This window comes from Sciurus carolinensis, chromosome 2 (assembly GCF_902686445.1).
Source record: "Sciurus carolinensis chromosome 2, mSciCar1.2, whole genome shotgun sequence".
Taxonomy (NCBI): domain Eukaryota; kingdom Metazoa; phylum Chordata; class Mammalia; order Rodentia; family Sciuridae; genus Sciurus; species Sciurus carolinensis.
In genome coordinates, this window is record NC_062214.1 from 105,667,447 (window position 1) to 105,680,627 (window position 13,181).

At 40.1% G+C, this 13,181-nt stretch overlaps 1 long non-coding RNA gene across 1 annotated transcript in view; it reads left to right on the forward strand.

Moving 5' to 3' along the window:
- The window catches only part of LOC124977424 (uncharacterized), a 65,826-nt gene extending 53,153 nt beyond the window's left edge, over positions 1-12,673 (forward strand). Inside the window, exons 3-4 of the long non-coding RNA XR_007107185.1 lie at positions 3,878-3,970; positions 11,724-12,673. This is a non-coding gene — a long non-coding RNA (uncharacterized LOC124977424). The remainder of the gene's footprint in view (positions 1-3,877; positions 3,971-11,723) is intronic.
- Positions 12,674-13,181: the final 508 nt, after the last annotated feature.

A 13,181-nucleotide genomic window follows, 5' to 3' on the forward strand; every position in this document is an offset into this window, starting at 1 on the left:
GGATGGTTGGCCATTGGGGATTTTTTTTGGGGGGGAGTGCAGGAGAAGAGTTTCCATGTTGGGGGCACATGTCATTCAGGACCCAATGAAACACAAAAGTGGTCCTCCTGTGTTTTAGATGGCAACCAGGGAAATGATGGATCTTTCTGCCTCTGGCATTGAAAACTAAGTGTTTGGCTCGCAATAAAAATCCCATTTGAAAAAGTTCCTGTCTTTCTGATAAGTGAGCCAATTTTAAAAAATTTTAGAAACATATCTGATTATCATTTAATTTTTACTACTTACATTATTAATGTGATTAAGTATTATTAGGTCATATTTAGTATATTGTACTGAATTATGATGATGATTATTAATACACTGCTTAGAGTGGAAAATAAAAAGGAGCACCTCAAGTGGAGGGAAATTTTCATATTGATGTTATATAATTATCATTATTGAACCAGAAAAAGAAGCTGAAGCAATTAAGAAAATAAAACCTCATCCAAATATTTTTATTGATATCATTAATACCTATACTCAGAATTGCCAATAGGAATTCCAATAGAACTTGATGATAGGATAAATTATATCAGTAATATAATTATTTCAAGTTAATTAAAATATTATTGGGATAGTATAAGCCACAAAAAACTATAAGGTAGTATAAGCCACAAAAAACATAGTGGTATATCCCTTTCAGGTTTTCAGCCTTCATGTGAATGACTATCATGCATAACTTTGGTGTCCCTTTCTTTCATAAACCTCTGTGGTCCGTAGTCAATACTTCACCAACACTCACTCTCTGAGAGTCACTTTCTGGTATGCTAGTGGGGATGATCAGGAGACTGCATCTTGCTGTCCTTGGGCTTAGCTGTGCTATGGTGGCCTGAGGCAGGTAGAAGGGTCCCCAGAGTGGCCTGCTGGTTTTGAGGTCAGACTCTGGAGCCAGGCTATGTGGATTTGACTCTTGGTTTTATATGTGGCCTCTGGCAAGTCATTTAACCTCCCTGTGCCTTGATCCTTTCATGTGCAAAATAGGGATGAGTATATCACACCAGGACAGTACAAGGGGATAATAATATCCCATAGTGATGTCAATTCTTCCATGAATTCATATAGATAATGTTTTTAGAACAGTATTTGGCACATCATATTCAAAATGTAAATTCTTGCTAATATTATTAGTTGACCATTTGGCACATCAGAAACTCTCAATTAATAGTAGTTGTTATTTTACAAACATACTCTCCCATACACATCAACAAGGCAGAATACCTTTCTTCCTGTTGTATTGGAAACCCAAGTACACTATTCCTCTCTGTCATTCAAGTTCTTTCTGTCTTGCCTGCCCTTATATTGATCCTGTTTCCAAACCTTATAGCAGCTTCTCTCACATCCCTTCTATTACATTTTATTGCTACCACAACCAGGTTTTCGAACTTAAAATATCGTAATAGCCTCCGAACTGCTATTTCTGCCTGAGATCTTTTCCCATTCTAATCCATCCTTTGTGGTATTAAAAGACATTTTTTTTTTTTTTTTTTTCCTCCTGTTCACTGACTACTTGGACCCCTTCTTTCCCAGTTCCTTATTTGATCAACCTCAGCTTTCCATACCCAGGCTCCAAATATGTTTTCTTACCAGTAGTACTCAGCAGGTTTGTTTATTCCCTGTGCTCCCTAAAAGCGGTTGTGGTCTTGGTCCTTTTCCCTTTGTGTAGAGTCCCCTAACTCTTCAAATTTTGCCTGCTTTCCTACTTACTGTTCTTTTCCTAGCCCTGAGATTTTTCTCATTAGGCTGATTCTTGTAGTTTTCGTCCACACCTTTCATATTTGGCAATAGGAACAAACACTGTATTGCATTATTTTATAATTTAATCTGTGCCTACATTTTTTACCTGTCCTTGAGGGCACAGGGCATTTCTGACAGTCTTCTTGAATATGCTATGTTGCCTGGTGTAGTGACAAATAAAGTGGTAGGCACTTCAACATTTCTTAGAGCAACTATCCTATTTAGCCGAAACTACTCTGTTTCATTTCTCAACTCAATTCAGCATCATTTTCTGGTTCTTATGCACTGTGTATAATGAGATTTGCTTTGAGTTATCAACACTGCAGGGGAATGTTTAAATTATAAGGAGAAAACCCACCACCAATGTCTTTGAAAATGGAATAAAAACACAAAGATACTTCTCTATATTCTATTATCAAAATATAATCTAAATCCAAAGCTATCATCTCAACAATACCATTGTTTTCTTAAGAACATAAACTTGGTTTAGGAAATGTACTTATTGAAAGTAATTAAATCTAAACCCAAAATCTTTATAAAACCCTACTGCATAATATTTCTTGCAACAAAAAATAGGATTGGCTAATGCTGTAACTAAAAGAACAGAAGGAAAGAGCCCACAGAAAAATCACTGGACCAGGAATTTAATAGAAGCCTTTTAAAAATGAAGAGTGAGGTTAGAGGCGGGGGTGAGTGGTTTATGAGAGATGAAATGTGTGTACAGGAAGGAACCACCAAAGATTCCTTTTGTTCTTCAAAGTTCAAACCCTTAACTATTTTAATCCCTTAGAGGATTTTTCAGGGGTTCAACACAGGTACAGAATACTTACTACGCCTTGTTTTAGGGAAGCCTACACTGCTAGGAAGAAATCATTAATGCAATACTCTCCCTGGGTGCTTCTTTCCACAACTCCTCTTGCTTGCTTGCTGCTGTGCACTGACCGAGACTCCCCAGGAGTCCTCGCTTTGGTTCTTTGGTCAGGCATACCAAAAGCAATCAAGGTAGACACACTGAAACCATGCCCTTTTTATTCAAGACACTTCCTAAGGACGCATTATTTCTCATATGCTGTACCATGTTCTCAGTAATGGAGTTAGCAGGTGTGTGTAAGACTCAAATGAAAAAGATGCCACAGCACACAGTGTCGTGGGTGTGAAAGACCCTCCCCAGGGTTTTACAAAGCAACACAATTGTTTTCTAGTGTTACTTATGGAAGGTTAAGAGAGCACAGAGAAGGGTTGGATAACTTGTTTTGTCTGGGGGTGGGGAAGAAACAGTGGTAATATTGCACAGTGCTTCCTAGTGAATATGTCACTTGAGAAAGGTCTTCAAAGATGAGCAAAATTTCTCCAGCTGGCGGGAAGCATGTGGGTAGAGGCCACATGCCCGAAGGTGCAGAATGCTGGGAAGGACTCTATGCGTCTGGTGAAGTGAACAAGGGAGGGCACTGATGTACACTGATGGACTTTCATGTGCCTGGAGTCATTAGCGGAAACTTAAAATTTCCTAGAATGATATAATCCCCATTTTCTGGAATAAGAGAGGCTGGCCACAACCACTAAGTGTTAGAGTCAGGTTTAGAGTCCAGGTCCAACTGTGTTGTACAGAACATAGAGCCAGACAGGATCAATGACAGGTGTAAGTGTGACTTAGCAAAAGAAGATGGTTGCTCTTTCTGCAAAAGAGCTGAGAAGAAGAAGTTAGCTACAGATGTGGATGAGAAGGAAATGGACAGAGGAATCTAATCTATATAATTTTGTGAAAGGACGGGCAGGATCATCTTCTGAGAATGACATGGGCAAGGCTGGGGTAAAGTTTTGAGTAGCAGCCATGGAAAAAGATAAAGGAGATCTACAGACCGTTGTACCAGGCTTAGCAGATGGCCAAGGGGATGGTGGGCTTTGGAATCCTGGGCTGAGGAGCCAGGAGAGGGCTATCCTCACTGAACCACTTATTTATTTGGCTAGTGGTTTACAAGTATGCACCACATGCCAGGCGTTGATGACCCAGAGAAAAAGAGAAGCAGCTAAGCAATCAAGATAGACACTGAAACCATGCCCTTCTTACTCAAGACACTTCCTAAAGGATTATTATTTCTCATAGGCTGCACCCTGTTCTCAGTAATGGAGATAGCATGTGTGTGTAAGACTCAAATGAAATCAGCTTACTGAAGAAAGTGCCGACTCACAGTTTCAGGTGAGTAAGTGTTGCAGATGCTAAAATAAAGGTACTTTTATGAGAAATGTAGAGGGAGAGGCTAAAAAGAGGCAAGGATTTCATTTGTGTGGAGGGAAAGTGTGCCAGGAAGGCCTCCAAAGGGTGGTACTTAAAAAACACTGGTCCAAGGAGCTACTTGCCCAAATAGGAATGAAATGGCCTGATGATGGTTCCATTCAACTTACCTTCAAAACATTCAGCAAAAGAGGAGAGGAGAGGAGAGGAGAGGAGGGGAAGGGAGGGGAGAGGAGGGGAAAGGAGGGGAGAGGAGGGGAGTGGAGGGAAGGGGAGGGGAGAGGAGAGGAGGGGAAGGAAGAGAAGAAACGGGAAAGGAAGGGAAGAGAAGAAAAGGGAAAGGAAGGAAAGAGAAGAGGGAGTGAGCCAAATGCAGCAAAATAATAACTGAGGAATTCCTATGGATGTTCCCTGTAACATTTTCCAATTCTTCTGTAAGTTTGAATTTTTTAAAATGAAGAGTGATGGAAAACAAAAGGAGACACCTTAAGGTGAGAACTACGCTGTCATTTATTTCCTGCTGGCAGGCAAGGGCTGTGAGAGGAGGAAGGGCTGGAGGGTGGGCAGGGTACTCCAGTAGAAGGGACAACAGCATAGGGGTCACTGAAAACAGACGCAACCGACGGATGGCAGGACCTTGAATACCAGCAGAGTGTGCAGAAAGAAGGATGAAGCTGAAGAGGCTGAGCGGGCCAGTCATGGTGGGAAGAGGATCCAGTCAGTCGTCAAGGAACTGTGTTGTTAAAGTGTGGAAAGGGACCCTTCCCTCCCAGTTGTCAGTGTCGCCCTCTGTAAGTTCAAGTGTACTGGTTTCTTGAACTGCAAGTGAGCGGAGAAAGAGGGTGGGAGGCAGGTGGCATTTATCTCATTGATTTTGTAATTTCTGAGATGTATGAAACCAGAGCCAGCAGCGAGGAACAGAATAGAGCCCATATATTACCCAGCTCTTTATACCTAAGATGTTGGAATAGTGTACACATTATAAACAGCTGAGTGGAAATTAGTCGGCCAAGTATAGGCTGGAATAGGTCAGACTTTTTTTTTTAAGGTCTTAATGTTTCCAGCATTAGATCTACCAGTTGTTTATAGTACAACAAAGAACAAACCTTCTCAAGTTATTTGAATGCTGTTAATACTGTGCAATATTTTAGATTATTGTTTCAATAGAATTAACTCCAGCCCACAAGGTCCAAGAAAGGGGAAATAAAGTCCATGGAGTTCAGCATAGGTGGTTCTTTCAAATAATATTGAAGATAAAGAAATAACCCTACAGTCATGCTAGTAAGGTATTTACTTTTCCTTATGTAAAAATCATTATGGAAATTTTAATTGTGTTTATTTCAGAAATCTTTTTTTTTTTTTTTTTTTTTTTTTTAGAAAAAGGAAAAAGAAGTTTTATTGCTTTGCTAGTAAAGGAGAAACACAGGGGACTATGTCCCAGAGGCTGTGATTCTCCCCATCAGGAGAAACAGGGGGTTTTCAAAGACGTGATTCAAAGTCTACATTCCATGTGCTCTCTTTCTGGAGTTAAAGCTATTTATTTATTTTTAATGTCAGAATAGGAACTGAGAATAAGCACATGGATATTAGCAGAGATGAAACATTCTCTGTCTTTGGAGCCCATCAATGTACTGTTCTAGGATCCTGGAAACTTCCCTCAGAGTAACAGTTCATGGAGCTGCCTTGGCTCTCACAGGATTCATCCTAAATGCTACTGGACAGAATATTTATGTTCTGTAAAATTGATACATTGAAACTTAATTCCCAGAAGATGTTGGGGAAGTGATTAGGTCATGAGAGCACAGCTGTCATGAATGGGACTAATACCCTTATATAAGGGACCCCAGAGAGCTCCTTTACCCCTTCCACCATGTGAGGATACAACCAAAAGATGAGCCAGGAAGTAAGCCCTCATCAGACACCAAATCTCAGCACTGTTAGCCTGGACTTCCTGGCCTCCAGAACTGTGAGCTGCACATTCTGTTGCGAATGAGCCACCCAGTTTGTGGTCTTTGTTATAGCTGCTTGACTAGACTAAAACACTGTGTAATGGGTCAGGCTTCTTTCCACAGCCCTCCAGGAAGCACGAGGAGGAGCTTATTTCCACACAAAATTGGACCACCTCGTACTTGAGTAGCATTTGTAAATCATTCCGCACCATCACTTACTGCTTCACAAAATCAAAACATGATGAAGACAGGACTATTCCAACTATTTTTGCTTTATAACACAATACCCCAAAATTTAGGGGTGTAAGATAATTGTGTTATTATGCTCACAGGTCAAGAATTTGAACAGGCCAAGGCAGGGATGCCTTGTCTGTGTTCTACAATTTCTGGTGCTTCAGCTGGAAAGACATGAAGACTCAGGTGACAGGATAGCTGGGAGCAGGAATCATCTGGAAGGCTCTTCACTAGGATGACTCTCAGACTGTGCTGTTAGGACTGTCATTTGGATTGTTTATTAGGGACCTCTAAGTGTGACCTTTGCTTGCTCTCTCCCAGGTGGCAGGATAGAGACCCTGTCTCAGGGCAGTTTGACTTCCTCCATGGAAGCTTATTTAGAGCCATGTAAAAGCATGTAAGGGACATGATGATAATAATTTGAAAAGTACTTTTCTTTCAAACACTTAATATGCACTTCACATTGAGAAGTTTTATCTGCTGTTCTTGCATTCCCTAGATGCAAAGAATATGGAGAAAAAGTAAAAGGAGCAGGGAGTTCTCACAAGTGGGTCATGGTGAGAATAGTTTAGCTGTATTTTGATAAGTCTAAGAAAGAAAATTTTCTTTACAAGTAGAGAAAATTCAGTACTATACTCTGCACACTTGTATGTGCTTAGAACCATGGCCTCTGTCTTACTTCCCCTACCTAGTTCCCATGTCAGAAAGATGCCCTCAAACCAGTAGGACTTGCCTCACCCAGAAACATTCTCTTAGCTGCAACCTTCCCACTTCTCCTAATGAAAGTAAAGAAACAGGTGATTAAGCAGGAGGTTATCCTTAGATGTCACAATTACTCCCTTGGCCAGGCTGATCCTAAATATGATTCCTAGTACAATTAGGCAACAGAGAGTTTTCTCAGAGTACTGGCCTTTCCATTACATATGGAGATGTGTCTGGCCCCAGCTTCCTGAAGCAGGAAGACAGTTGTATTTCTTGTTTCCTCTCATAGCAGTGAAAATGCAAACAACATCAGAGCAGGAAAATCTGAGTAGAAATTTGTAGACAAAAGCATATTTGTAGGTTCAAAAGAAGGCATTGTACAATATTTCCCTTAACAGATGGTGAAAACTTTTACCAGAAATATTCTGGAGTTCTGAATTCTCATGCTGCTGGGAATAACCATATATTATTGGCAAGTACCTAATTTTAGGATAGCAATGTTTCGCTATCTAAGAATTGGGACACGTGGTCTAACGATAAGAAAAACCTGGAATTTCTGGTTTATTTTAGACACACTTGGTGGTTTGGCTCCCTAGGGTTGTCTTTATCTGCAAGAAAGGGGATGCTACTGATGACCTAATGCTGACCAGCTCCTTAGGCTGGTCACTAAGAGTAAAAGTCTTTAGAAGCAACTGAGGGTGTTTCTGAGCCAAAGTCTGCCTGTGGCCTCTAACTGTGACCTTATTCTTTGCCCACCTGCTGTTTGGGTTTCCTGAAGAGCTTAGAGGAATGCAGATAATAAAATACAAAAACATGAAAAATGACAGGAAAGGGAAGAAAGGCATGAATAATGGAAAGGAAGATGGAAGGCAATAATTTAGAACACTTAAGAGCACAGGAGATGATCTAAAGCTGATAAAAGAACAGAAAACAGGTTTCTTTGGATTCTTGTTTCTTCCTACTCTAGCGCTGAGATATCCAGCAAGAGTCGTTCATCATGACCTAAATATAAAAGTTAAATAACAAACTTCACCAAGTCAATAGGCACATGCTACAGTCATACATATATTAGGCAAAGGAAGACATCAAATTATAGGAAGCACAAAAGGATGGAGAAGATTTTCCATGCAATGATCATAGAATTGTTACCTGTTCCCCCAGTCCTCATAAGAGTAAGGCAGGTAAATACAACCCTTCCACAACAATTGCAGTAGGGGTTTTGAAGCAGTTGTGGTTGCTGAGGTTATTCACTAAGCCTGTTTAGCATTTGCATGTGTCTTTCCCATTAATGCAAATATTATAAACAGTATACAGAGAATGCAGAGTTGATGGGTGGAATTCAACTCTGAAGATGAACTTTGGGCAACTGCAAAGAGAAAGGTTGAACACTTTGCAATGAGATGCTCAGTTAGATCCTAGGAAGTGGTTAATCACCACAGATTGGAGCAGGTCAAGTGAAGGGGAAAGAGGAGGTGAGCTCAGGGCACAAAAGAAAAAGGAAGTGGAAAGTAGGACCAGAGAGTGGCATCCTGCTGGGGAAGCTCCTTCAAAGAGATGCGGAATGATCCACCTGGGGCACACACTGGTGAGGAGAGGTTGTTAGTTCTGTGAGACCCTCTGTAGTTGTGGCTGTGTGCTCCTTGTTTTTGAATGTTGTATGAATGTGATGCATGAAAAATGGTTCTATTCATATCACAGTACAGTTTCAGGCCCAAACAATTATTTTATTGTCTTTTAAAGTTAAGAAGACCTCTTCAGTATAATCATCACAATCTGAAATGCCTCATGGCACATGTAGGCGCTCACTAAGTAGTCTATGAACACATGCATTACTCTGACCGACCGAACTCAGCTATTAGTTGAGGAATTTTCCCAAATACCCAGTCAGAGCAACCCCCCTGTTGTTTTTGTAAACCATAAGGTGGGCACCGTGGTTTATTAGTGTAAAACAAGTGTCATCATTTTACCCATGTATGTATAAATGCATGCTAGTTGAGGAGAAATAACTATAAATAAATAATGATATCTGCAATGACACTGTGGAGTGAAAATTGTTTTGCTTTAAGTCTCTGTTAATATATTCAGGGTCATTTATCTTCAGATTTGTTCTAACACTGATTTCTGAATTTCTTATTCATAAGAACAATATACTGAGCCAAGATGAAGAAATCTGACATAGCAAAACATGAGCAGGTCCATGAGTCAAAATACTCAGGTTCTGGTCTCAGGAGACCCGAAGTCTGGGTGAATGTGGCAGCCACTTCTGTTTCCAGGGTTGCGCTTCTGCAGCTTCTCCAAGCAGGAGACTGTTAGGTCAGTTTAAGTTCCATACCACACTACTGGATTTTCTGAAGGACAGTAACATTTTCACATTTTCTTTTTCTTCTCCCATCCAAACCCCTAGAATACCTTGGAAATTCCAGCAATTCACTTTCACATTACATTCACAGGCTGCCTTGAATTCAATGAAGCACTGAGATCTTCTGATCGATTTTCTTTCCAAAATTTTGGTGAAGGACTATGAGCACTTTGTTCCCAGAGCTCCTCTCCAGTTCTACTGCTCTGTGATTCTAAGTGTCACGTGCACTTGTTCCTGGACACCATTAGGTCTGGCATCAGTTGCAAATACCATGTCTCTTCTTAAGGTCCCCAAATACAGTACTACTGCAGAAAGAACACAAAGCAAAATCCTAGTCTGTTACTTCAGAGATCAATCCAAGATTAATTCAGGATCAGGAAATAAGGTAATTCTGTCCTAGTGATGCTGAATTGAGTCAGAATAAACAGTTTGCTGGCCAAAAGGAGTTATGGATTTCAAGCATCTTACTAGCTGGAACAAAGTAAGTTTCTATTATTGAACACAATTAGCCTTTCTCACAGTGAGCAGTGTTCTTGGAATGTTTCTTCTGGAAGCTGTTAGTGTCTGCATAATCTTTTAGGGATCTGACTGCCCACTAAATTGAGAAAGTTGATGTTTATTGGGTACCTACAGTGTAGCAAACCACTGTTAAATGCCTTGTGTATGTTATGTTATTTGTTCACTGAAATTACTTAAAAATAAAGTATAGATATTACTATATTTTGGGTCTTGAATGTCCCCCAAAGGATCACATCTTGAAAGTTTGGTCACCAGTCTGTGGTGCTACTAGGAGATGGGGCATAGCAGAAGGAAGGTAGGACATTGGGGGTGTACTCTTGACTTGAATATTGGATACTGGAATTCTGGCTCTTCCTCTTCTTTTGCTTTCCTTCCCAGTTGCTATGATGTGAGCATAACAATAAACACTCTGCCAGGAGTGCCTGTCATGATATACTGCCTTGCCACAGGCCCAAAAGCATTGGGATCAAGTTACCATGAACAGAAACATCCCAAACTCTGAACCTAAATAGCATCTTTCCTCTTTTTTCGTTGATTATCACGGGTATTTTGTTATAGTAATGGAAAGCTGACTAACATAAGTATTTCACTGTGATCTTCAGTGTCTTCTGGAATACAGATTCAGTAGATCTTTTGAACCCTATATCTCAATAACATACATACAAGTATAGAGCTGCTTCATCCCAACTGAGCTATGTGCTACACCAAAAAATACACATCCTTGGACTTGCCATATCTACAAATTTTATCATTCCATATGATTTGTATGTGTGTGTGTGTGAGTGTGTGAATAATGACTTCTTACTTTTATCTTCTTTTTCTCTCTTACAACTTACTCTCTTAATTTAGGTGAAATGCCATCTGCTTTAAAAAGTGTTTTGGACAGGGTTGGGGATATGGCTTTGTGGTAGAGAGCTTGCCCAGCATCTGTGAGACCCTGGGTTCAATCCCCAGCATGACATACACACACACACACACACACACACACACACACACACGAGTCTTGTGGGATCTACTCTACTCAACGTTGGCATATAGTGGTTCTCAAAATACATTGGCTTGAGTTGAACTGTTGAATTGAACTCATGTGTTCTTGGTCTAAAATTAAGTTTTCAAAAAATTAAGCCCTAAGAGGTGAGGTAAATATGCATACACAGAGAATGCCTAATGGGGCAGGTTATTGCTGAAATGTATTTGCACACACTTAAAAGGGCTTACTATAAAGACTGAGGATGATAAATGCTAAGAAAAATGCACAAGGAGTTGTACACTAATAACAAAATTCTCTGGTCTTCCTGATATTACAACACTGCCATTAGCAGATAAAACTGAGATGAACACTATTCCATAAAGACTCGCCTAATTCTAGGTTTTAGTGGTGCACTCAAAGAGGACAGCAAAATCACAGAAGTGGATTTGCCACTGGCTTGCTGCTGCTCGTTGTGCTCTTAGAGATGTCTCTGACTGTGAGGACACACATGGTTACACGCACATGGCTTTGGCTGCCAGTGTGTGAGGGCAGCAATGGTGGCGGCAAGAGCCTTGTTCCAGCATCACATCCCTCTGTACACACAGCCTATTGGAAACAGGGCAAGCTGTCGCCATCCACACCTGGCTTCCCAAACACGCAGTCGAACACCAATACTCCAACATTCAATCCTACCAGCTCTATTTCTGCTGCCAGTGAGGCAAATCAGATAAACACCTGGGATTTACAGACCACTGCTGCAACCTGCAGTGACCAGCTGGGAAGGGACCTTGATTCACTGCTGCTGTTAAGAATACCAGAAATAGGTGAAGAAGCAACTGAGCAGTTTTAAATGTGATTTGTGCAAGATGTCTGAACTGATTCTCCAACTGGGACAAAAGTGTTCGAGTAACAAAGTTCTGTGTTAGCGGGTTTTGTTTATTTCCTCAAAATTTTTTAAATTTTTATTTTTTTGCTTTATTTTAGGGACATGGGTTCTAATTCTACTCCTGCCTGCACTTTTGACATTTAGAGCGAAATCTTTCTGTAACTAGGCAACATGGTTTCACTTTGAACAAAAGGACTCCAGCATCACCTTCTCAGGACACAAGCTGGTCATTATTCTTCTTGGACGCACAAGCATTATTACCTTCAAAGTCTCTATTTTCCCACAGAGCCAAAGCTTCAGCTCTTCTGTTCACTTCCTGGAATGAGCTTTTCACTAATACTGTTTTTCTCTCCGAGTTCCTCCCTTCAGGAGAGAATGTAAGAAGCCAGCTCTTCATGCAGTTTCCATAGCTTCACCCCTCACCCAGAAAATCTTAAGGATTGTAGATTTAGTAGGGCAGTGCCACAGTGTCGTCGCCAAAATGGATTTGAAAAATCTTAACTTGGCCTGCTAGGCAGAGATTCCATCATCAGTATTTTCATCATAGATTTTTATTTCATATTTTTTCCAGTAGGAAGAAAGAAAAATATAAGTATGTAGAAGGCATTTACTACAGGCTTCTTCAAAAACAAATAGAGTCAAGTTCAATCTTTGTCCACATTTCTTATGAAACCATTCCCCAGGGAGTTGCATGCTGAAGATTTCACGGAGGAGGGAGGAGTAAAGGGGTCCTTAAAGAAAGTACAAGGCTGAAAGTTGTGTCTAAAGTTGATTAAGAAAGATCTCCTTTTCTTTAGTTGGCTTCCTAAGAAAATTAAGAGAATATGGAAAAGAATTGGTAAATGTGCCAGAGAGGCCAACCCTTTTGCTCCAAGAATAGACTAGATAAATGTCATTGTTTCTTTATCCAAAATTTTAACTTTATTAAGAGATGAAAACAGCAGACTTTGCTTTTCAAATTACTTAAATTTGCATTTGAAAACGTGAGTTCTTCTTCATTGCCTAAATAAGTATAGAGGAATAGAGTGAAAAATCAATTCTTCAACATTTCCAGGAAGTGTATGAATCACTCTGGATACAGAAGAAGATCATGTGCAATGTCAAAACTTGTTTTTAAATAAACTAGATACTTTAATTGATAAAGTAAGTTTGCATATGGCAAAATTTCAGATATCACAAAAAACTGTTCACCAAGAAGTTTTCCCAAGACTGCCTTCCACATTCTCAGAGCAACTCCTGCTTTTGGTTACTTGAGTATCCATCCAGAAACAGGCAAATAGATCCAGTGTGACATGTGAGTGGGGGTGTGTCTACAAGTTTGCCCACTCCCCATGTGGACAGTTCTGTACCTTGCTACTTTTATTTTCTAACCTTAGATGCAGATTATCGGTCCATATAGTTACCCACAGACCTGTCCCATTTAAAAAACATAACTACAAGTTATCATACTATGTTGATGTCCATGATTTATTTAACTGGGCCTCCTCTATTTATATACATTTAGAGCATTTCCAGGCATTTACTAAAACTTTTCAAGAAATATTTAATTTCCCTTT